The following is a 26,812-nucleotide window of genomic DNA, read 5'->3' on the forward strand; positions in this document are numbered from 1 at the left end:
AGGCACCTTTCCGATTCATTGTTCTATTCAAGTTGAGCTTTAAAATCTCATTATTTCTCTAGCTGCTCTGCCTATTAAACTTTCCCTTTGCCTGTCATGGTTTTATGCAGCACAGTGGAGCTTATAAAACCTGATTTAATTACATTTTGGAAGAAGATCCAGATTGTAGCCACAGAGCTGCCACCCTCACATAACCCCCAGCCAACTCCTGGGCTGAGAATATCACCTATTATTAATACATCTGCAAAACAGCTCCATGTAGGAAAAGATAAAGTTGAAGCCCCTCTCTGCTAAATGTAACAGTGTACAGTCTCCTTGGTTGTTGCAACAATGATAAAGTAGTGTTTTGATGTAATTAGCAGCTTAATCCTCAGAACTGACCTTCAAAGATATACAAGGTTCAGCCTCAGTTGTCCAGGTAATGAGTTGAAGAATAATAACACTAAATAAACATTTACGAATAATTTCTTTCTTTACTCACCAAACTTCCTGACCTGATGCTAACCCGCAGAGTGAGAGGACACAACACAGTCTTCCACTTGACAAACGCAAGTAGCTTTACAGCAGGGATAGCGAATTGACTCGAACAGTCACCAGCAGAGATAAGATGAGATACGATCACTATCAGACTCTTTTTTTCTAAAGCAATCTGACAGTTTCAACACTTAAAAATATTGTGGCTGGGTGCTCTAGACCCTTGGGAAAGAGGCCACTCTGAAAACACAATTTTGCGTTTACTGGCAAGTGATATCCCAGAGAGAGCTCTTCTTCTGGGAAGAGGAGGAGGGAGGTGATGCTACTGAAGAGGCACCTTAGGGCAGCTGGGGGCAAAGCAAAGGCCATAGCAACCCTTCCGGGCAATAAACCCCCCATCCCATCCTCCAGTGCCAGCTGGCTGCCAAGGACCCGTTTGCTGCTGGCTCCTGAGGACCACGGCCCAGTGGGACAAGGGACAACTCTGCCAGTGTCCCTTTGCCTCTTCTATGCAGGTGGCAGAAGCACGGTGGCACTGCAGGAGTCTGAACGGATTCACAGGTACCAGCCCTGTAATTTTAACAGAGGCGTCTTCCTTATCTCGCTGTGCATACCTTTAGCTAACGAAAGAGCTACTGATGCGTGTGGAAAATGGAGAGCTGGCTCCTGGCACAGCACCTTACATACTCTGTTTATCATCCTTGGATCTAGCTCAGTTTCGCTCCACTCCAGAGCCTACGAACAAAAGTACTTACAAATGCAACTATGATTCAGACATCAGGCATTTAACTGCATTTTCTAGGTCCTTTGCTCTCGTAACAGAAAGCTCACATCCTTTGCAAAAGAAACAGTCTCTTGTTCTCCTTCCAGTGTCTGCTGTCGAGTGCTTTTCTACTCAGTATATAATGGTATTTATTCACATGTCCCCTCTGCAGCCTCTCCTTGCAGTGACACTGGCCTAGCAAGTCATATTTAGCAGGTGACTTATTTTTGCAGCTTCCAGTCTTGGCCTCCTACAGTCCTGCCCAGGTGGAACAGGCCAGCACTCAGGGAATTTCAATATTTTTCTTGGGGGAGGAAAAGATTTGCAACGCAAATGAAGTGTTACTGAGCTTTTGTTTAATTTGCAGAAAAATATGTATATTCAGCCACAAATATAGACACATCAAGCATCTAGTAAATCAGACTCTGCAGAAATTTTTTTGATAGAAGTTTCCACAGAAATAGTTCAAGGCTGTTGCAAAGCTTGGTGTGCTTCATATCTCCCTAAAAGGAAGACAAATATGAAATTTCAGTCTTGTCTCTGAAATATTCATTTTTCTGGCAGGTCTGCCCTGCTGACAGCTCGTCTCCTGCGTTTCTGCTCAGTCCTGCGTTCTCTGTGGCCACTGAAAAGATCTTCCCTCCTTCTCCTATTGAGAGGTATCACAGTTGACTTGTGTTTAATCTAACAACTAATTAATTCAAAAATTAGGCTGTATAAACATAGTCAGTGGCAGCATTATGTGTCTAAATAATGAGCTAAACAGCAAAGCCCATGTCCTCTCCACTCCTCATCATCTCCTTAGCAGGGCTTGTACCAAGAGCTTGCAGACATTATATGGCAAGATGTTCATAATACAGCAGGACCGTACCCTTCAGTTCATTTCCTAATAATTTCAGCTTGATCTAGACATTTGCAGCTTGTCTGGAAGTCTGAGCACTCGTAGCCAGGATCTGACCGGCCTTCACCCCCTGTCTTGCCTGAACTCCTGGATGCACAAACCCCTTTCACCTGCGGGCCACCAGTACCATGGCCCAAAGCCAACGCTGGCCTGGGCTGCACAGCTGTGGTTTTGCACATTTTGGAAGAATAATAAGAACCCGGCCTCCCTGCCTGCCTTGTTTACAGTCCATGGGAGGACTGTGGTATGTCTGCCAGCCCCAGAGGTGTGAGCAGACGCTGGGGAACCCGTCCCGCTTCCATCAGCCTTGGGTCAAACTCAGACCTGGCTGCTGTGGGCAGCCTCAGCCTGTGTGCAGAATCAGTGCCCCCATCATGTCCACTGCGGCTTGTAAAGGGCCTCTTGCTTTGTCAATCCTCTCTCAGTGCCCTCAGGTGCGTTTTAAAAATACGAGGTGCAGTGGTTTCAGCTGTTGTCTCCTGCAGTTACACATGCAAAGGCTGGGCCGGGTGCTGGGGGTCAAGGGGCGACAAAGCAAACCCCAAAGCTCCACACCTGCACTGAGCATGCTGGAGCTCAGCAGCACACAAGGGGTGGGCAGCAAAACTTCCCCCGACCTCCCAGTCCCACTGGAGCAAAACGAGCCTTCGTGCAAACAAAGTACTGGCGTGTCTCTCCCAGGGCAAAACAAGACCAGCTCTGAACAAGGCTCCCCTTAGTTCTTAGGCTTGACCTTCAGTGGTGTTGTCTGCAGATACATTTAGGGTTTTCTTATGTGTAAACTGCAGATATATTTAGAGCTTTTACACGCTCCAGGTTTGTCCTGGATGAGAAGAACGGGGGTAGCGCTGCATGCCAGGGCACAAGGACGAGGGAGAAACTCTGCAGAGTTCTGATAAAGCTTCTTTCTCCGGCTGCACATGTCTGTCTTGGAGCAGTTGCTGTGCTCACAGACCATACTACAGACTTTGAATGCTGAGAAACTCTGCACCTGGGGGTACAGGAGGGTTGAAAACCAGTGCTTGTGAAACGGGAGAGCAGGGAACCTCTGTTTGCACAGCACCAGCGCAGAGCCCAAAGGCCATCATCTTCCTTGCCTCAGGAGCTGCAGCATTTGGTGAACGTGCTCACCTGGGAGCTGGAGCCACAGGCTGCACTGCTCCTTAGGGCACAAATGAGTAAATTTACATTTTCCCCATGGCAATGACCCTTCTTAGGTAGTTTCAAGCCATGTTTGTGCAAGAGTTGCAAACCTTCCCTTTAGCACAGACATATCCTTAGACACGAAAACCATGGGACAAGTGTTATGGGGAGGTCTGACCACAATTAAGAGGGGAACAGGAAGGCGCTGCTGATATGCAGGGAGGGATTTATGCTCTGCTTTTTGTGTAGATCTCACTCTACAAATGCTCAGGCACAGAGCGACAGTCTTTCTGCTTAATATGGGAAATACAGGACAATCCCACTTAATAAATGACACACATACGCATGCACACAAGTACAGTGATTCAGAAGGGCTAATTCCTCCAGACTAAGAAAATGATAAGCAAATTATGAGCAAACAGGAGCAAAGGCAAAGACAGAAGGCTAATGGAAATCAATGATTTTTCAAGCCAAAATAATCACAGGCCCATAATCACTAAAGAATACAACATTGGCTAAAATTCCTTCCAGGCTCTGTGGCAAAGTCAAGGCTCCAATTAGAAATAAAAAAGTGCCATATGATAAAGAGAGAGAGGGGAAGTAGATCAGAGTTGATAAACATGCAGAGTTCTGAAGTGTAGAAAATTGGTAACATATGATAAAAATACCAGGGAAAACAAGGGCTTTTTAGAAACATGCCAAGAACAAAGACCTTCTTCTGCTGGACCACAGGACAGAGATCCTGTGATACAGAAGCAGAGGATGGCAGGAATGTGATTCCTCCATCCCTCTTCCCCCACAGTCTCGGGTGGAGCTGGAAAGGAAGGAGAAGGACCAGGTGCTGTGGGGCAGGAGGAACAGCTTGCAGCCTCCAAAAGGAAGGTGCAGGGAGCACAGATTTGTAACACTAGATTTCCAGAGGGAGCCGTGCTGCTGCAGAGACTCAGACTACTTCCACTCCCGTCATGCTGCAACCCTGCTTAGGAGATTTTCCATTCTCTGGCCCTGCAGCACACGTGAACCATAGAGGCTTCCTTTGCTTTGGTGCCTGCTGAACTCTTCCCGCTGTTTTTTCACCTGGGCCAGCAGAGAAGAACAAATTTCCCCACAGAGAGCCACTCTCAGTTCCCTCGAGGGATGGGAACTTGCCATTTACATCCTTTACAAGAGAGATTTGTTCTCCTTTGAACGCAGACAAGCGGAGGTCTTGATTCACTGTGTTTTTACAGTGTGGCCTTTTATGTGCTAGTCTGCCAAGCCCTTTGTCTACCAACCACATTAATACAGGTAGGGGACAATAGCTGTAAGATATAAGCAGCATCGAGACATTCATTTGCATGGCTGCCCTTACAGTGTATATCCCACTCAGCCTCTCACAAAATGCTTTTGAGCACTGTCACAGAATCTAAGCCTTTTGCTCCCCATGTCATAGCATTGCACAGAAGGTGCCTAAACCAGCTTTTCTTCTCCATTATACGCTTTCAGTTTGACAGTGGGGTGCAGGGCTCCATGGTTCTTCCACATCAACTATATGTGTGCAGAACTAAGGTACAGCAGGGCTATGGGCAATTATGCATTTAAAAATCAAATATCCAGGCAGGTGTTTTCAAAACCTCCAGCTCCTTCAGGAGGCACTGCTCACTAACAAGCTCTCAGCAGCTCTTCACCAAGGTTTTGCTGACAGTCAGTGACAAAAATCACCTCCCTGTGTTTCAGTGCTGAAGGATAAGGGCAGCCATGGGGGATTTCTTAGTTGCAAGCTTGGTGCAGGATTTATCACAATATTGGAATTCCCCAATGGCCTTCAACCATGAGCCAAAGTCACCAGCCAGGTTTGCAGGACTCATTTGTGGCCAACACATCTCCCTCTTCTGAGGAGGCCAAGTCCCACAGCAGCACCGGTCCCGCTGGTCCTGCCCAGCCCTCTGGGCTGGTGCCCAGCCCCATGCAGGCAGCTCGGCAGGATCCTATGGGGCACGACACAGACACCCCGACAGCACCCCACACTGCCAGCATCCACACTAACCCTCCAACCCCCACAAACGTGGCTCTAAAGCCTGTTTTGGCTTTGCTGAGAGCTCTATTTAACTTTGTAGTGACACATGTTCCTCCCTGCAACACACCAGAGGACTCCTCTGTGGACAAACTTGGCTCTGTTTTATTTTTTTTCTCTCTCCTGCAGGAGAGAGAAAGGGTATCAGAGACAGAGATTTCCACACCAAATGCATTGCTTATCTGCTCTGTGTAACAGCCCATTGAATGCTGGATCAGCTTCTGATAACACATGAATAGATTTCCACACCTGAAGGGTTCTTGGAATGACTCATCTGCGTACACACTGACTGCTTGGGTGCTGTGAGTGCAACTATAATTAAAACCAGCTGTGGCCCAGTTTGGAAAAATATCGATGTTGTCCAGGAGTGATTGCAACTGGAAATACCTTTAAATGACTAAAGTAATCCATCTTATTCATAGGCTGCAGCAAACTGCTGTTCCAGAATGGGCTAGTCTTAGTGGGCACCATATTATCCTGTGAGCAGGATTTATTACGATGGATATAAAAAGCAGTGAAGCTGTTCGTAAATCACCTTCCACCAAGACATGCCTCTGCTTAAAACCACAGAAAATGCAAGATGTGTTGGGCAGCGTATTGGAAAGGTGCGAGGAAGGCAAACCAAGGAAGGCTGAATCCACAAGGTCATTAATGGTTGTTGGAAGTAAATCCCAGAGAAGGCACCTTCCAGTCACTTTTCAGATGTGACAGAGAAAGCTGGAGCTACAGTTAAGGCTTTCTGTGCTCTTCGCTTTCTCCCCTGCATTTTGGAAAGCAGGAACTCCTCCATTTATCAACAGACTGGACAGAGGGTGGCTGAATCCATCACCTGTGCCTCCTCTTGCCTGGTACACACCATGTAACTGAAACAAAGCTGTTGGCCAAAGCTCCTCAGGGAGGTTCAGCTACCCCGTATGTTAAAGGGCAGCTGCTTGTTCACCTGCTGATTGCTACTGAGGACCACATGATCCTTTTGATACCAGCTATGCAGGTCTAGGTCAGCCTACAATGCTGGACCGGAGAGCTCTCCCAGGTGCAGGGCCACAGGTGACCTGCCAGCATTACTCCTAAGTCAACCAGAAGACTTCCAGGGATTTCAAGACTTAATTCAACAGTTTGCAAGTACCCTGATGAATAAAAAGATTTCTGATATGGTCTTAAAAATCTGGAAAAGTTCCTTATAGTAAAAGATCCAGTGATATTATGAAACCTGACAAGACGTCATGAGTGCTGCTTTATAAATTTTTTTTTCTGGCAGCAGGCGTCATGTAAAGAGAGATATTTGCACTCTGCATTTGCAGGGCTTCTTCCACACTTGGTGAAGACAAACTGATGTGTGCTTATTCCAACTCCATCCCTGAGGCAGGAAACAAATATACAGAGTCAGAGATGGGAGCTTTTGCTATACATGTGCATAACTGCACCTTCTGGGGCTACTTGTAGGAGATACCTCAACAAAGCCCAGTCCAAGCAGCCTGCCCTCAGCCAGGCTGATGAGGTCTTTGTACAGCTCCCTACAGCGTTTGAGCAGACAAGCAACAAACTGTTGCAAATTCTGAGGCCAGAGCAGCTCTTCTCCGCTGTCCCTCAGAGTTCAAAAGGCGAGCGTTTCCTGCTAATTATCTGTGTAAACGAATGAAGGCAGAATGGTAAGTGAAGTATTTCTCAAAGGAGAGAAGAATAAATCAACAGTAAGGATGTGATTTTTAATATAATATTTTTTTTCATTTACAGATCCTAAATCCATCCTGCAGAGTGAGGCTTGAACACCATGGACTCTAACGTGGCAAGCTGCACCACCACTGCTCAACGCTGATGGCTGCCAAAATTCACTGCAGCATTTTCCTTCAAAGGAGAAACACCTGAGCCCACTACCAAGTCCCATTTGAGCTGAGCCTATGTTGGAAGATAGACCAAAACTGAAAACAGACCTTGTTTTTGCCCTTTGTGTAGCTTAGGTCAGGGCTCAATGGTTTTCACTAGTTCTGTACATACTTGTAAGAACAGCCCAGTGCATGTTTTACACTAGGACCAAGTAACAAGTAAGTTAGGGTAGCTGTGGTTAAAGGTCTTGCTTACTGCTCTGATTATTGGCTTAAAAGCATAGCAGAAACATAGGAAAACAAACCCAAATGTTTCCAGGAGCTGAACTGTGCCTGGTCGAAGAGCCATCCACTTTGCAGCCTTTACTGGGATTGCTGTGTAAGGCAGCAGGAAGCACAGAAAGCACCAGAAAGCACAATCCCTGGGTTGCAAAGGGTCAGTCAGAGCCAGGAGTACCTCAAACTTGTTAATCACCATTCACCAAACAGGCTGCTGTGGGACAAGGTCTGTACTCTCCTTTGGGTCCCCCATGTGAGGCTCACAGCAGCAGCCCCTGCCCCATATGAATTAATTGCTGTTTGCCAAGCCAAACGCAGCTCCTGGAGCTCGGCACCATCCAGCTTTCATCTGCTGGTCCACAATCAGTTTGCTGAAGAGGTCAGTACCTTCATACAGGAGGGCAGTGGAGATCCACAGGCTAGCGACTGACTTGTAACTGAGGTGTAAATGAAACTCAGGTATTCAAGCCCCATTATCTGCTCTCCACATTATTCAGCCCCACTCACACTGGTGCAAACCAGCAGACCTTGCAGGGCACAAGCGATGCAACTGGCATCACAGCATCTCTTTTTAACTAAAACCGTTGGAAATGGGATTTGCTGTGCCTTTATTCCTTTGACCTAGAGGCTTGCACTATCACAGATTTTAAAATAATGCATTTTATTTGCCACAAAAGAAGAGTGGAGGACAAAGATTTTTCATTTACACAAACGTTTGGAGAACTTTCGGAGCAAACACAAAATCGAATTTCCTTCCAGTTTTTAAGCTACGAAAAGACTCTCAAACCCAAGAGACACCAAGGGCTGACAGCCAATGAAAGGACTCACAGCAGTCCCCAGAGTGAGCAGAACAAGAGGCACTGCTCACCTCGCTCATAGAGAAACAACAGACCAGGCCCAGGCTTGCACACAAACTTGCATCGTACCTGTGCTGTAGGGACAAGGGCTTGTTCTCTGCCATGTCTTAGGTGTTTAGAGAGGCTCCTGGGCATCCTGGGCAGTGGCTGCTGTACAAATCCTGTCCTTCCAACAGGTAACTTGCTTGCACCAAAAATAAATGCATTTACAGGGCAATTAGGCCCCATCAGTTTTCCTACCTGATTCCATCTCTGATGATTTTGTGGCTTTCTCTATTCCTTTCTCTATTCATTTTTTGTACATATGCTTATTTTTTAAAGTAATCTGTTGTCTGGTGCATCATGCTGAACTGTAGCCTTCTAGACGTCACATTTCCTTTTTCTAAGCCTCCTGACAGTGCTTACTGCTCCTGTTTGTGCCTAATGCTGTCAGCTGCACAGTAATTACATGAGAAATGTGCTGGTTCCTTGAACACGTGTGGAAATAATGTCCTGTGTGTGCCACTCACATAGTAATTAAAATTTTGCAGTCTTCCTCCAGACAGATGACGGTACTCATTTCTTTCTTGGACAAAACATCTTTGTTATTTTTGTCAGTGCCCCTTGCATGTTAGGATCATTTTTGAATAACTGGATGAGACAAGAAAATTGCCAAGCACCACAAAGATAGGAAAAGGCAGGCAGAAAACTTGCAGAGATTTAGTAGAGCTCTGGATGGTTTCCAGAGCAAATCTGTGAGTTTGATCACTCACAGAAGAGGTGACAAAGGTGAGCGGTGGAGAGGATGGTTGTTTTTCCTGTAGGGCTGCCTTCCTGTGTTGACTTTTCTGTGCATACATGGGATGACGGTGCCTCTCCAAAACGCGGCAATGTGCCAGCACGCTGCCCTGCTGCTTTGCCTGATGTCCCACAGGGCAGGCCCTGGGGCTGCGACTCCTGTTCTGCAGCGCTGGAGAGCCCCACACTGTGCAGGGATGGGGTGAGATGGCAACATCTGCCCACTGGCCCACAGACCTCCTCAGGCTGCTTCCTGAGCCTCCCAGACCTCAGTGGGCTGCCCTCCGAATGCACTGCCCTGGGCTGCACACAGGCTTCTCCTCCCCTGCCTGCTCTCCAGCCACACAGGCTGTCCCCAGTGCCGTGGGAGAAGAGAAGCAGAGAGATGGTGTCTTCTGGGCTGGCGGCTGGTCTGCACTTCTCCACCTTGGGTAGACAGATACTCTGAACTAAGGCAGGAGGGAGATGGAGGAATAAGAGGAAACCTATTGCAGGGGAGAGCAGTTGGAGTGGGAATGGGGAGGGAGACCTATACATGGTGGCTGCAGGCTTGACAGGACACCTTGGAGGAGGCCACCTCAAAGATTTTGTTAAATCCTCACCTCATTATACCCCAAGATGTGATCTACTGGGAGCTAATAGAGTAAAGCTATAGGAAGTACAGAAACAGCAAAAAATCAGTGCTGGGAAGGGAAAAGTGTTTTGCAGCATTTTGAGGAGGGGAAAAGAGTGCAGCAAAGAAAGGAACAGGGGGAATGAACAACACGGAGAAGTGAGTTGGGAGAGATGGAGGAGGCACAGCAAAACTCTGCAGTTGACTGATGGCTGCTGGTTACCCTGCAATATCCCGAGGACCAGACCCACAAGGTCTAAGGGCCAGTGCCTGGGAGTCCAGCAGCCAAGTCACGAGGGCTGGCACCATCTCCTAGTGACATGCCAGGTAGTGCCACTGCCAGAAACCTGGTGTAAATCCTGAGAGGGAAATAATCTCTGTTCTCCTGGGGCAAAAGAAGAAGCAGCAACTATAGAATCATAGAATCATTTCAGTTGGAAGACACCCTCAGGATCATCGAGTCCAACCATAACCTAACTCTGGCACTAAATCACGTCCCTAAGAACCTCGTCTAAACGCCTTTTAAACACCTCCAGGGATGGTGACTCCACCACTTCCCTGGGCAGCCTGTTCCAATGCCTGACAACCCTTTCCGTGAAGAAGTTTTTCCTAATATCCAATCTAAACCTCCCCTGGCGCAACTTGAGGCCATTTCCTCTCATCCTATCACTTGCTACTTGGGAGAAGAGACCAACCCCCTCCATGCTCCAACCTCCTTTCAGGCAGTTGCAGACAGCGATAAGGTCTCCCCTCAGCCTCCTGTTCTCCAGGCTGAACAGCCCCAGTTCCCTCAGCTGCTCCTCATCAGACTTGTGCTCCAGCCCCCTCAAGTCATGTAGAGCAAATTCACCTTATTGTCAGTTGTCGCTGGAGAGTCCCGAGGCGCTGCTGAAGAAAGCATAGCTGGAGAGGGGCAGCCTGTGTCAAAAAGCCCAGCAAGGGCAAAAAAAATAGCTGAGAAGGGCACGGATGTGATGTGGTGGGCAGAAGATTGAAGGCTTTGCTCATTTGGGGTGACTAGCTTGGCTGGTTGATCTGCAGGCCAAGTGGAAGTGCACTACAAAAAACACCGCCGTGTCTAACTGTAACACAAGGACACTAGTAACAGTCTGCCTGCTAATTTAATTTGTTCACTGTTGATGGGTACCTGGGTTTCCTGTGTATTTGTTTGGGTTTGCACACAGTCATAAAAAGATTTACAACCTGTGAACATCTGCAGCTTTGAATTACTTCTACAGCTACAGGAGGCTTTTCAGATTAGTATTACGTGCAACTTGGAAGATTAAGGATCTTCTGCTCAGAAACCTTCCTGGGTATTAAGAAGGGAGGTGTGCAGCAGAGTGAAAGAGGTGCTGCTTTGCTGCACTGTCCTCCTCATTCCCACACATACAGCTCTCAATCTTGTGCAATCCTGCTGACTTTGGAGGGGCTTTTATGTTACCTCTGAAGCTGGGGGATCCCCAGAGCTTGCTGAAGCCCAGATGTCTCCAACAACTTTGTACCTCGTGCTCTCTTAGTGATCTGAGGACGGCCTCATGTCAAACTAAGCTCACCCACTTGTCCCTGGAGTGGGTGACGCTGATTTTCTCTGGACGGTATCGCCACAAGAGTGGATGGCATCCATGGGGAAATATCCACAGGCCTACTGTGGATGGAGAGATGGTGGCTAAGTTCACCTTAGCACAAAGAGGTAAGTTTGGCCCATTTCTGGGTATCTCGTCAGGACTGGAGAGGTGGACCCCAAGGCTACTATCTTTTCTTTTTGTAATGGTTTTGGTCTGGTAACATGAGTTAGCACTGAGACTTTGTACTGGGAAAATTGATAACAATATCCTCTCCTTTTCTGAGCTGCTGCTGGAATTGTTCAGTAGTTGAAATAAGTCCTTTGATCATTGTTTCCTATTTTTTGGCAGCACTGGTCTGATAAGGTATATTGAAGTCAGTGGAGTAAACCAATTCATACCAACTATTATAATGATGAGGCCTGCAATTGTTCTGGGGGTGATTTGCACCACGATAATTTCTAAGGCATTTGGATGCAATGTTTTATTAATTCTGGTGAGTGATTTAAACTCTAGTCAATTGCTGCTAACCTGAGATAGGGCTATTTGTATAATTTCAGTATAATCAGCTTCTCCCCTGCATTAATTAACACATGACAGAATTACACTGACAGCTTCTTAACACTTTTCTAACATTTCTTCCAAATTTCTCTCTCCCACTTCCCTCTGGACATTATGTTAAAAAAAAAAAGAGTACTCTTTTTGAAAGCCTTCTTTTTTTACCATCGCATTTTGCTCTGTGCTCAATGATACAGGCTCATCCCAAGGCCAGTTGGTCCCTGCCTTGCTGAAAGATTAATGAAGATGCAATGAGGTCTCACCAGCCTACGAATTCATCATGAGATCCAGTATCCACAAATACTGCCAATAATGACAGCACTTGGGAGATGTGAAGAACCTAGAGCAAGGCAGCTATTTGGATGAGAAGTAACTGCACAGGATCATTAAGCAATTTACTTTTTTTGAGTCATGTTGAAGTGGTCTGTGCTCTGCTGCTATAAGGACATCATGTGTTTCATAGTCTATCAAGAGTTAATATAGCCGTAATTGATGGAAAAGGTCTTTCAGTCTATGGGTTTGTTTCTCATCATCTTCGTATCTGCTTCTATATTTCAGCAATAACTTTTTCATGAATTATCATAAGCATTACTGCATTTCCCAAATATTTCTGCAGTGGTTCATCTGAATTCCTATAGATGTATTTTCAAGCATTTTTAGCAAAGGCTTCTGTCTTCTGTATGACACAGAGGCTCACCTTCACCTCGGTAGGGAAGGACAGTGAGTCCTCTTGACCTCACATTCTCCATTTCACGGCATGGGTCAGATACATCCCACCAAACCTTAGACATCCACATTGAATTCTTACCCTATGTTCCCTCAATAGTCATTGGAGCCTCCACGTGGGCAGTTATTGCACCTGATTTGTCTCCTGCTAGTTGAGATGCTCATTACCAAAAGTTAATCTAGGAATAATCTAGTCCAAAATATATCCACAGGTACTTGCCCTTTTAGTTTGCTCTCCCCATCTAATAATTAAGTCACTGCTGCAGCTTATACAAACAGCTCTCCAGAGATCACCTGGCTCATTCTCTGCCACAAAGCCAGAACCTGTCCTTAAATCATAACTCTGCCACTACAAGAATCTATGCACTGTGACTTCAAAGAGGTAGATGCAGGCTTTGGAAGAGGTTGTTCACAATTCACTGCTTGGAAATATCTCGCAACTGGCTGATGCGGTTTTGAAACTCAGCCACAACTGCACGCTTGCATCTGAAATGAACAACGGCCTCCCGAGTCTGGGTTATGCAGCAGTTGCTGCTCCAACACCCCTTCAGCTCGCGGTCCTTTGGCTGGCACACAATTTTCTGAGTGACTGGCACTTGTGCTTCTTGCCCTTGCACAGTGATTATCATTTCTCAAATCATCAGTAGTCCTTCCTCTCCTGCTGCCTCTATGTCTTAAAATAGCCACTAGAGCTCTGCACCCTGCAGAGAGGATGACTTTGCTCTTAAACTATTTCCATGGCATTCAGGTAAAGAAATACAGTAACGAGTGTCAAAATAGGACTTCTTGCAATAACGTTTTCAGGTTACTGCATATCTTTTTGGGTTATTGTGGTGTGGAAGTAAGTGTGCTCCTCTTTGATATGTATCAAGCTTTGACTAACTTGATTAAGAACAACCGTGATGCTCTGGCCTTACTGTCTCCTGTCCAATGGCTTGGACTGATACCTTCATTGAGCTAAGCTCCTGAATCACCAGATATTCAGAGATTCTGGAAAAATTAAGTACCAGTTGAAATTAGCAGTTTAGCCTTGCTTAAACTTGCACAGAAGAACACTAACAAGGAGAGTTAAAAGATTTTATTCATTAGAAAAATTTAAAGAGCCCCATCTTGTGCCTGAAAGTATTGAGTAGAAACTGGACAGAGCAAAAATGTTTGACTGCCCATTCCCCAAGCATTACTTCATAGAACAGCATTTCTGTTTATCTTAATTCAACCAGTAGTTTTCAGTGCAACAGACTGTAGCATTTTGCCCTTTCTGATGTAGTTCCTAAAATACTAATGACTTTTAGAGAAGCTGCAGGTCCCTTTACATCACATTTCACTAGTGGATTAAATTCTCACCACATTATGCTCTGCAGGTCAGCAAATGTATTTGTAGTGCCTGAAAGTTAATCGTCAAAAATATTTTCACAGGGATCTACAAAATATTCATTAAAATACCCTCAGTATTTTGTGTAAAGAGATGGCCTGTAGCAGAGATTCACCCTTATAAAGCTGTTGGGAGGGGGAAAAACAGGCGTGTAAAGAATGTTTCTGATAGAGGAAAAAATAACTAAGTAGATGAGTATCTGGGAAGTACAGACTTGTTATTAAAACACAGGGCTGGGAGATGGATGTCCACATTGTATTTCCAGGCTGCCACAGATTTCCCATATGACTGGAGACAAATCGCTTGCAGCATATTTTTAAAACTGGCCTGCAATTTTTGTTTGACACTTTCCAAAGACCGACACTTCCTCTTGGTTCCAGAGGCACCAGTGCTGCCTTTAATCCTGAAAACCCGAGGCCAAGGCTACATCAGCTTTGCCTGTACTGCTCTGAAGGCTCAGTCTCCAGCGTGCCCAGGCTCCTGCCCACCGCGACCCTCGCAGCTGAGTCTGGGCAGCTCTGCCAGGAGGCTTTAGATGTCCTCCTGCTCTGTCTGGCTGGACCTGTCAAAACAGATCTGTTGGGTTTACTCCATGTTTAACCAGCCTGATCCACCTGACGCTGCTGAGTGCCAAGGCTCAGAGCTCCAGCACAGTGTCTCCCAGCCCATACACATGCGATAGCAAGGGGTCCAGCATGGCTAGATTGTAGGAAAAGACCTGGATAGTATCTCGATAGTGGCAATCCTAAACCAAGGTCATTCTGCTGTAGGCTTTGATCATATCAAATGGTTGAAAATGAAATAATCGGTCATTGGTATCATAAACCGGACATTGAAATTTAAAGGCAGTTTCCAGCCTTGGTCTGTGTCTCAGTTCCTCGCTGGTACAAGGGGTTTGGTCTCACTAGTGAACTCACAGGCTGCAACAAAAAGCACTAATATTTGTGAAGCAGCCATGTACCAAAGAGTTCCAGTTCTGCCCAGCTGAAAGCCAGTAATTGTGTATTCAGAGCAGGCTTTAAAGATGGGCATTAAATAAGACACAGGACCCTTCTACTGCACAATAAGGATAGAAGAGATTATTGACTGGCTGCTCACTAATTGAGCATCATCCTTTCTGGGTACTAAATGAGGCAGGGAACTAGAGGAAACAATGTGTGATTATAGTCTGTCTTCAAATGCATATGCATGGAGAGGTCTGAATTAACCTTGCACAAACAATATTAGCGCTCACATTTCCTCGATGTTGAATGCTGAGTTTCCAACTACTTTCCCAACATACTTTGTTAGACAGCAGTTTCTCTCTTCTAGTCTTGTACTCTGCAGCATTATTAGGACCAAAGGAAATGGAAACAGAATGGAGATAGCAAATGCTTCCTTCTATTCTCAAACAGCCGTTCTCCTCCACTTTACACTAGTGGGAAATACAGCATTAAACACATGAGAATGGGGCTCTTGGCATCAACACTGGGAAGCCAAGAGCTGAGGTCTCCCAGAATGACAGTTCATAATTTTGGTTGGGACTTGACTGTGCCTTTGTTTTCCTAGTTACACAATAACAATGCAGAATCAATTTTCTCAAGGGATCTTCAAGGCCTCACTAATGTTTGGTGACACCATTCATTAAGGACCTGGGAAGAGCAGATTTGCAGTTCACAGCTGAACACCTGATTTCTTAGTCCTCACTCAATCATAATTACCATTGATAGGCTGGTCACGTTACCCCCAGTGTATGCAGCCCTGCACACACATGCCAGGATACGAAAGGGCAGAACAAGTTATAGCGAGAGGATCTGGTTTTGATACAAGTAGGAAAATCCTCTTTAGACAACACTTTTACACGCTGCCATTGACTGAAGTCAAGGAAAAAAATGAATGCACTGGTGTCAGTTATTTGTATGTTTTAGCTCAAAAATACCCTCCAGGAAGACCAGGAGAGAAAAGAAGTGAGAAGGCAGCAACCTAAGAAAGGAGGAGAACATTTATAAGAGATGCGCAGTCCATATATCTGTAGGAACGAATAGACCCACTCAAATGGTCCCTGTGATACAGCACAATAGTCTATTGTCTCGGTGCCTATAAATCAGCCTCTTGCAGCTTGTGCTTTCAGAGCCAGATGTTCATCATTAAACACTGTCCTGTGCTCCCTCTTGCGTTTCCTCAGCAGCCCGTGCGCAGGAGACTGCGGTCGCTCCTACCCCGGTAAAGCCGTGGCGGTGACTGATCCTGGAAAGGCACTTTAGGAACCACCTGCCCGACAGGGGTGATTTCAGCTCCTCATAGCATTTCATTGCACTGCAGTAAGGTCTGATTCCCGCTGATGCCCATCACGGTGCACTAAGCCTATGCTGTGCTCACCCGTGCTGCCAGGACAGAGCTTTCCTTCCCACATTTGCATTGACACACAACCCTGCATAGCGAGGAGATGTAGGTTCTCACCTCAGTTAATAGGATTGCCTCTTCCTAGATTGCAGCAAGATCATCTTGGCTTGCAGGTTCCTCTCTAATATGTTGGGAACTTAAAGCTGACAAGGGAATCTCCAGCTGAGAGAGCCACACTCTGACAGAAAGGTTATGATTTTCTTTACAAGAAGGTTTATGATTTTAAAGCACTTTCTTACTTGAGTGGTGTGCAGCATCATAAATATGTAAATGGTTTGACATGCTACCAAACACGCAAAATGATTTAAAGCCAGCAAGGAACTTTTCACCAGGTGTAGGCTGTGCTCCCCATTGCCTGCCTTCAATACAGCTGCAGCATATAGGGTGAGTAAGTGTAGTTTTGTCTACACCTGGGCTCAGCAGGCAGAGTTTGAATCTGAACTTTGCAAAGGCCACAGTCTGCTGAAGTTGTAGTGGTTTGTGAAGCTGGGCTGTTGTCATGGCCAGTTTTTAAGATTTCCCTTCAAGGGTGTTAGGTGCCACGATCTTTCTCTTTTCCTTCACTGAACCAAGGTAACCTGGAATGTAAAAATAGTAAATCCAAGCAGTTTTAGGCACATATGCTATTTGTTTACTTTCAGTGTTTTACTCAGCTTGGGCAATGAGCAGAGAAAAATTCATTTCTCTTGGCTTCAAGTCAGCCTCTTCCTCTGCTGGCAGAGAGAGAGGTGGTGTTTGCATTACAAGATAATGTAAAACCCTGGTTAGAAGAGCCAGGGCTGGTGACCTAGAGGAGGACAATAACTTTTTGAGTAAGTGTCTATCCCAAAAACTGGCTACCTGCCCTTAGAGAGAGTGAATTTTTTGCCAGTGCCCTCTTTGGGAGAGATCTGGAGGGTGACAGAATGCAATCGAGTCCTCAAAAGGTCCTGCAGCCATACCTGTATACAGGTGACACATTCAACTGTTCCTAATAGATGGATTTTGCCAAAAAAATCCAGTGTTGGGGAGGTGACAGCCTCCTCAAGCAACCTGCTGCAGCGTTCCTCTAGCCTTCTGTTGGAAAGCCAGGTTAGGATGTCAGACCTGCATTATCCTGTCCCCACAGAATGGCTTTTCGTTCTTCCTTTTGCAGCTGTCTATCTGACATAGTTCATGTTTGCTGACTGGCTTGCTGGACTTTAAAGTTTCTCATTCAGTGATCCATCTTTTGCATAGAAATAAATTACTATTTTCCTCTTGCTGTTTCCTCCCCTGTGTCATGGGGCAGCAGGGCTGGATTCTGGTGGGATCACTTTTGTGGGAGAAATCATGTCTGTGCTCCCAGACACCCCTGAGCACATTGCTGTCTTGACAGGCTCTTACTCAGTGGTGCTTTACCAAAAGGTGCACATAGGAAAAATTAAAGCCACAAGAGAAGCGGCATGAGCTGGTGGCAGGGATATGCCTCTCCTCACTGAGTCCCCTTCAAAAATAAAAGCCAAAATCCTCACGCAGGCAGTGTTTGGCTGAAGGTGAACATTAATAGAATGAAGTCTGGCCACGTAGAGCATCTGTGGGAGCATGTGAAAAATTATGATTTACCAAGGAAGAGAAATAGAAAACAAATTTCAAGCTGCAGATAAGGACAGACTGAAAAAAAAAAAAAAAAAAAGCTGTCTGTGTGTAGAGATCAGAAGCTTTGAAGATCTGATATTATTAAAGGAAGATGGTGCATTTGGGAGTAACTGTCTCATTCAAGAGATTAATAATGAAGAAAGCATTGGCTATAATAAATGGGAGGGAATACATCCATCCTCTTAATTATAACAAGACAGATGCTCTTCCCAAAATTCATGCCATTTTTGGCTGTAACTGAGGAGGAACTGGGGACTGGTCCAGAGCATATGGACTAAGTGTGCGCTCCGATGCACATCCTCTTGTGAACATGCCACAGGCTATGATTAAGTGTCTGAAAGCATGTGTGAAAAGAAAAAAAGATATGTGTCTGATGTGGCTGTGTCCCACCGATTTTGCTTTGAAAAAGGATTTGCAAGGTACTACCGGTGCTGTGCAGCTTACCCACATGTTTTCTAATACTTCCCAGTGCCTGCACACAAAACATCACTTAGATATCCATCTTTTTGGACTCCTCATTTATTTAAAGGCAAACACGTGAGTCTGTGGGGGTTTCCTTCCTTGTATTCAATGCCATTTTCCATGGTACAGCGTTAATACCTGGGTTAATTTGAAAGCACCCCAGAGAGATATTCTAAGGATTCCACACAGAAAGGCCTCCATGCTTAGAACAAACTGGAAAGTGTCTTTCCCAAATCTGAGCCCTGCTCTGAGCTCACATCCCACCTGTGTGTACCTGACAGCTCTCCTGCCTAGCATACAGTCCTGGACGTGAGAAGTAAGCACAGTCATGACTGCAGGGCTAAGAAAGAAAACAGAGAAAAAATGTCAAATCAGCTAAATTAAAAAGGAAAGGGAAAAAAAGCATTTCTAGGGTCAGCACCCCGGAGCAAACACCAGCTCTGAACTGAACCCCTAACTCCTCCTGGAGCACAAAGCAGAGCAGCGTGGCCACCAAGTTACTGGCCTCTCTCCAGGGCACTGCCAGGCTGGCTTTGCACACCCCCTCAGCACCTCCATTTTCCCAGGAGAGACAGATCCTCTGGCTGCCCAAGTGCTGTGCTCAGAGCTTGCCTCCGTATGTACAGGCTGTTCCTGCCTCTACTTCTGATGCTGCTCCGCATACTTCCACAGTCCGCTCTGGCTGCCAAACCTCTACAATTCCTACGCCTGGCATTGTATTGCTACTGCTCCCCTCCAAAGTTCATGAACTGCACTGCATACATTTCAGCCTTTTGGCATTTCCTATAGAAATTTGTCCCTTCAGGCCTGTTTTTGTTGGCACTTGCCCCTGTGTTTCTCACCCGCTGCTGGGCGGACACACATGCCGCAGGATGAAGAGCAGCAAAGCCCTGAGGAAGGAAGGACTAGTCGTCCGTGTCCCCAGCTGTGCTGCCCAACACCCTGGGCTGGAGGTGGGAATACGAGAAGGAAGCGAGAATTTGGCTGCTCAGCCCACGGAGGTTTGCTGTGGCAAGGGGAAACCCTCACTGCTGGCGTACCCAGCCCCATGCTCTTCCTTAGGGTTTGCCACAGCCACAGGGGTGGGACGGCTGATGGGTTTCAGCGCTGGTTATGTGAGGTTTTGCAGGAGGTGGAGGGGCTGGGAGAGAAGAGGCCAGTCCTGGCTGGCTCAGGATGGGATGAGTAACTGGGAAAGGCTCATCTGCCCAAGCAACTGATCTCCCGAGCCATTTGCCAACAGCCTCAAGGCAAAGCCTGCAGACTGTCCTTGTTGGTATAGCAGGGAAAAAAGCAAAAGCTAATGATGTCAAGAGCCAGGAAATACTGGTGTGTTTTCATTCAGGTAGCAAATGACCAAAAAAAATCTCTGAGGAAAGCATTTGTTCCCTGCTTTCTTGTCTTTCACTCAGCCACTGACTGCCTCTACCTGCTTCCTGGGGGCCGATAAGCCATTTGGATGCTGCCTTTTTATTCAGTAAATTTGGGGAGCTGGGGATTGTCTCTGGCTGCATCTGCACAGTCAGCGTCACACTAGGACCTTGTTACAGAGTCAGGACTTTTGCTGCATGTTTGCCCCTACAATAGTGTAGTAAACAGTAGTGATCTACAGAGACTGGCACATGCAAACATAGCTATATATGTGCAAACAAACACACACAACACCCACAGGAATGAAGATGGAAGGGTTGAGCACGGGATTTTGAAAGTTCCCTCTCAGGCAATGAAAAGCTGTTGGGAGTTCCCCATCAGGCAGCCTGGAGGTTTTCTCTCTTTGGAACTCCTTGCAGGATGCTACAAGAGGAGCCACTTTGCTGGAATGAGGCATGCCAGGGCTATTTCACTTGAAAAGGCCCATTGTAAAATGAACATCCCCATTTTAGAAAGTTATTTACAACCAAGTGGTGAAGAACTTGTCGAGTGTCTTTGTGAATGTACTGCTGCCTTCCAGCTCTCTTAATAACCTTAGTGTCACATTGGTTGCAGACAAAAGCCAAATTCAGAACCTCAAAGCTCAGATGAGAAAAATTTGGAAGCAAACCTGGGTATTCTGTTATGATACCTCTTTGCTGAACTACACATAGAAACAGTATACACAATCTATACCATAACCCATGTGCACAGGTTTGCTGTTAGATCTATCTGTGGTTGTGGCTTGAGACCGTTTGGGAAGATGAGTATGCAAAGGAAGCACAGACCCAAGGGCAGAGTCCTGGGCACCCAGAGCCTCTGGGCAGAGCTCCAGGTGCTGGCACAGAACAGTTACCTGGGACAAATCAGGCTCTGCCATCTGTCACGAAGAGCTGCAGAGCTGAGCTGGAGGAGTAGGTACGGGGAAGAGACCAAAAGGACTTTATTCTGCAGGCCCTGGGGAGCTCACGTAAGCTGCAGAAAGCATCTGAAGCTCATTTTGTTGATGTCTGAAAGGGAGACAGAGTGTCTTTGGGGGTCACAGGCAGAAGAAAGCATCGGAACAAGCTCACTGGAGTTGCACTACAGAGAAACAGCTCGTCAAGGGAATGATGACTTCATGAGGGTCAGTGCCCTCTCAGAAATGGACCACAGCACCCACTTGTATCAAAACAAACATTTCAGAGTGGCTGCAGATTCAGACTTAGCTCACTTGCAAAGACGTGCTTTGCTCTTGCTCTACCAACTATCCTTTTCATGGGAAACTCAGTTTCTACAGACAAAATGATTCTTTTTTTTTACTGAAAGATTAGAACTGTTCCCAAGCACAGTAAGCTCTGCCAGCAAGATGACTTGTCTGCCACCCCAGGTATGCCTGCATGAAGGCTGCTGTTATCAAAAAGGGAAAGAAAAGCCCTACCAACGCTGTGATACTGCCGGACATTTCTGGAGTTGATCTGTTCTGATATGAGCATCGCAGCCTTGCTCAGAGCAAGGTCACAGCTGGATTTTGGCTTGGTGTAATTGCTGTGCAAGAGGAGGCTCTATATGAGCCCAGGGGTGAGCAGCTGTGATATCCATTCATCAGGCACAGGAACTGCATCACTTGTGCTAAACCAGGTTGTCTCTGATTGCCAACCTGGGCCCAAATGCCTCTCCTTGTGCATTTAGTCCTCTATTAGTATAAAAGTGTCTGAGAGCTGTGCCCATATGTTTCCCTGCCTTATGGGATTAGCTGCACTCGTATAAAACAACTTTATACTAGGCTAATTTCCTCCATTCTGCCTTTTAAAAGTACCTAAAGCAATAGACTTCTGTGCATAGGCAAGACTTGACATTCTTTTCATGCTTGGAAGGTTTTATTCGCAGCTATAAAGGCCAGACATTTCATCTTTTTTCCCCTTTGTTTAATGAAAGTCTGATTCCCAGAGAAGAATCTTAGAAGCTTCAGAACTGTGTTGTGCATGGGGACTTGAGAAACAGAAATATTTCATGTTATGGATCAGCTAGGAATTATATGAGATGATTTTTTTTTTTTCCTTTAAAATTGGTTTGTCTTGTCCCCATACCTTCCAGTGGCTGGCAGTTGACTGTGCATGGCATTTTTTTAATTCATGAGCTAATACCAGAACCTGCCTCTGAGCAAAATCTAACGTTGGGCTCAACCTCAAGGCACATAACTCTGTTCTTCCACCCAGACCAGTTTTCCCAGAGTAGCCATCACTCCCGCACCCAGATTTGCATCCAACACTATGACAGACACATCTGGTCAGAATAAACCCAGCTGAGGGCTAGACCCTCCACGGCTGGGAGTGAAGTTGGCCAGCTGCAGTTGGTGGGGTTGTGGTATTTGTTGCCACTGACAGTCATTACACCCACCAGTTTGGATCAGTTCCCTCCCTTTCCCTTTTGCTTGTTGAGAATCTGCAGCATCCACATTGGCTGCCCCTGTTTTGCTCTGAAACCCCATCTGTCTGAAAGAATGAGGCAAGGAAGAGTCTTCTTAATTAACTGGACTTCTACTATATTTCTGACTTTTTGTGGTGAGAAAAATGAGTTTTCCTCTGGTGACCTTTCAGAGAGCTGGGCTGCATGAAACCAGAGCAGACCAGAAGAGCAGGTCTGAATATGATTGGAATAAATAGCCGAGACCGTGAGGGAAATCTTGAAAGGGGAGGGCTGGAGGGAGCACTGCTGGAGCTGCTAATGCAGGCAAGGACGGCAAAGAAGATGTGACTCCTTTTTGGTGGAGGATGGAGTTGAAATCACTAAGTGATGACAAGTAGGAGCAGCCAGCAGTGGAAAGCGAAAACCAAAGGGAGCAGCAAGAAGAAAATGTCCAGCAGACTTGGCTAGGGAAGGAGCGGCTCCAGCCCAGCCACAGCCCAGGGGAAGGTCACACTTCCACACTGGGAAGACCCCCGAAGCCACAGAATGCATTTTTAAATCCTTGTCTATGTGAAGGCAGCCTTGGGAGCAGGACTGGGGAATGTGTGCGCTGGAGGCAGCCCAGGTATTTTGGATCTGTCTTGTCATTTTCAATGGGACCCTCCCTGTTGGTTACCTCCTGATTTGGTGAGAAATTGCACAGTGAACCCAGGATGCTGTGACCTGTTGAACGTATTTACAAACTTGTTCCATTTGAATGATGATATTTGTGTCCTAAAACAAAGTAGCATTTAGTGACAAATACAGAAGAGCTATTTCAGAAACCGTTAAAAGCTAGCTCTGTGTTTATGTGTGAAGTCAATGGAGTTGTTTGTACTCAGGCCAGATTTGAATTGACCTACCAAGTCTAACTAGAAATCTTGACAGTTTCTGGAGGAAACTTAACCGCACAATGGTACTATGAAATCACAGAAGTCCATTCAAAAGGAACGACTGCTGAAGAGCAGCAACTGGAACAATACAGCACTAACTAAGAAAATGTGCTGTCATGGTCTCCCATAGAGCTAGCTAGAAAAACCTTATAAAAGCCTGCTAAAGTATTGGATGAAAGGAGAGAGAGAAGAAAGTTCAGGCTACAGTGGACATGCTAAATATAGAGGGAAGAAAAGATGAGATGTTCCTAGACCAAGCTAGGTAGCTAAGCAACTAACCTACAAAGCACCAAGCACAATTCCCCCCAAATTCTTCCAAGAACTGAAATGAACTGTTATAGCTGACATAAATCCTGAGTCACTGAGCAAAATCTCTGATGAAAAGAAGAGGTGAAAAGAGAAAATAGCCACTAGCAAATCTTTTGCATAAGTACAGCAAAACCATACTATATAATAAATCAGGGAAAGAGAAAAATCCATGATACATGCAAGGAAAGAAATAATGGAGATGAACTCTAAAATGGCTTCTGTAAAAGCTCAGGTGAATAGATTTTCAAGACATATAACCATGCTCCAGAAAACACACTGAAAGGACTATAAAAGCCCTTTTAGAAAAGCTGATCAATTCATTACCTCAGGAGATTGCTTACAACACTCTCTTTGTTTTGTTGCGGAAAAAGAGAAAAAGTTGTGAGAGACAATTGCAATTTTTCTTTATTTCTTCGGACTCTGAGGTAACTTCTTCAAAAGGCGGGTTTTAGCACATTTTTCAGCATATGCTTCCTCCCCAGAGCTCCTCTTCCTCAAAGCACTGCCTGCAGTTCACTGTTTCTCAGGGTGCCAGGGCACACGTAGGTTGTGTGAATCCACCACCTGCCTGCTTGCCCCAAGAAATGGGAAGAGCAGAACAAGAGAGGAAGGCTGAGTTACCATCTCTCAAGGGCAAAATTTGGCAGTCTGAGCTAGAACCCTGACAGCACCTCCTGCACGGACTAAAAGTGACACTGGCTGCAATTTTTTTTATTTTTTAATTTTTTTAAAGATGCTGCTATAAGCAGGTTTAAGCTATTACTTGCCATGCTATTGCACAGCCCTGCAGGAAGTCTTTGCAGGCCAACTGAGCTCATTTAACATGGTGTGTGCATGTATGTTGCACTACAGAGCGAGAAGGAAATCCTTTCCCCAACTTGGAGCAAGTAGAGCATCACAGTCCTTGAAACAGGCAAATGTTTTGTTACCTCCAAACAGATATTTAAAATGTGACATTTTACTCAGAAGAACAGACCCAGTGAAGGTGAATTTTCAAAGGCAACATACAAAACTCTGTATTTTCTCATATATGTGATGACAACTTTGCCTCTTTAACATTTCATGAAAAAGCCAAATTCCAGATGTACGAACACTTTGTCCAAACCGCAAAAGCACAAAAGAGGTCAGAGACTCATCATTAACTACATCAAATGTTCCAGACATAAGCCCCTGAATTTAATACTTCGCAAATAGTCAGCAATCTGTTTTTACAAAGATCCATAAAACACCTCCACTTTTGTCCTGCTGCCAGTAGTGAATTTGTTAGCAAAAATTGTGTCCACTAACTCTGGCTGATGCAAATAAGGATATACATATGTCTGAAGCCAGGAAAATAATAGGATCAGATTTATAGCTACTACTATCTGGTGTAGCCCTGATGGCTTTGCTTCAGCTGGGCAGTTGACATTCAGCTCACAGAATAAGACACCTACATTTAGGCATCTACAGGTGTGCATCGAAATTTCCATTTCAGCCCGCAGAGATGTAAATCAATGCTAACAAATAGCTGAATTGTGCTCTGAACTCCACTCACCATGTGGAGTGGAGCTCCACGAATGTACCCCTGGATGCTTAAGTCGTGTTATCTTACTTCACAGATGGATCTTGCCCCAGCTGAGGGTCTGATCTGTAGTGTGAGATGTATAAAAACAATCCTGCTGGGACAGATCTGTGCCCACTGCCCTCTCATTGGCACGGCCAGTGCCTCACCTTCAAAAGAAAATGGGCATAGATCCTACATGTACGGGAATGTGTTGTCCTTCTCTGACCATGAGCCATCTCCCACCCTGTTCTCTTTTCCCAGATATTCATATAAAGTACTTAAAGAGCCTCTCCTGCCAAGTGTCACAATCTTCTGGCTTTGGAATGATTTCTTCCTCTTCTTTGCAGAGTTAACTGAATGCTGAGTGCCTGGAAATTTGCTTTTTCTAACGACGACTCTGTGAGCAAGGTAAATCAGACCTTTAGTTGAAACCAGTAAATTGTTAAATAAAAACTCTCGGTTGATTTGCCCTGTGACTTAAGATATGTTCAGTGATTACAATCATCTGTTGGGCTTATCAGTATCAAAGTTCTGGCAGAGTGACTTTCTGCCTCTTTGTTGCAACCAGAAGAGAAATCTTTTCTTCTTCCAAGGAGATGCAGCCCTTGATAAAGGCTTATACTGCTCTGAGTTTCACTTTTCTCACTTCGCTTATTTATCTTCTTGCCCTCAACTGGTCTGATGCTCATTGAAGGTACCTGTTAAATTCATCCCTTTCTGTTATGGGTTATTCCACTTGTGTAAGATATTTGAAGATGGGCCTTTTTCTCTAAATGAATGGGGGTTTGTGCCACTGTTGTTTTGTTTTGTTTTGTTTTGTTTCTTTTGATGGCAGAATGGCAGATTTGCTTTTAGGTGCCTGATCTGTTCAGACTCCCTGCATGAGCAGTGGCAGCGGTGAGCAGGATTACTGCTATTTCTTACCACCATCGAAGCTGCTTTTCTGGCTATAATGAGCCTGAACTTGAGTAAGCAATGGAGGGGACAAGCAAACAAAGACAGTTACTGGTGGGATACCTGCTCTTTCAATTAAAGTCACTGTTACTTCAAACTTCTGAGTCAGCAAGAGCAAAGAAGGGGAAGAACCTGTGTAAAGCAGCTCTGTCTTTAATCTCAGCACAGAGTAGTTCTGCAGCAAAATATATAGGGACAGATTCTTGGAAAACAAAACAAAACAAAACAAACATAAGATCTACAAATATTTCCAATTCTACCCTTATGACTGTAAACAGAAATAAGGTACAGGAATCCAAATACCTACTGCATCCTCAGCTACAGCTGTGTGCAACCCCACATCACTGAGAGAAGTATCCAAATACTTGCTCAGACTGTAGAAGTGCTGGAGAAAAAAGATTCTTAAAAGCTCCTCATGTGAAATATCTGTCAGATTGGTGGCATTATAAGAGGAAACAATTTGCATTTTAAGATTTGTGAAAATGTGCAAGCTGGATCTGGGACCAAAATATTTTGATTCATGCAGAAAACAACCCCAATATTAGAATTGAAGGGGTTGGGTTTGGAATACATTTAATTAAAGGGGGGAAAAATGAGAGGAACTAGTAAACTAGTAGCAGTAGTAAACAAAGAAGTCCCTGAATAAATCTTTTAAGGCATGGGGCTTTTGGCTGATAAAAGTTTGACTGAAAACATAATATCTCATTTCCACTAAAGTATTTTGCGTTTTAAGACTTTTGGCTCATCCAAGGTCCACTGAAGCCAGCAAAAACACTTCCATCTTTTTCCATGTGTTTTAGGTCAGGAACTTTCTGAGGAAGATGTATCACAAATCTAGCACATCGAAAGCGACACATTCCTGGCTTCGTAGAAAATCTAGTTAGCAAGGGAAAACAGGCAGGAGAATCGACCTT

The sequence above is a fragment of the Caloenas nicobarica genome, chromosome 4 (genome assembly GCF_036013445.1).
Source record: "Caloenas nicobarica isolate bCalNic1 chromosome 4, bCalNic1.hap1, whole genome shotgun sequence".
NCBI classification, from domain to species: domain Eukaryota; kingdom Metazoa; phylum Chordata; class Aves; order Columbiformes; family Columbidae; genus Caloenas; species Caloenas nicobarica.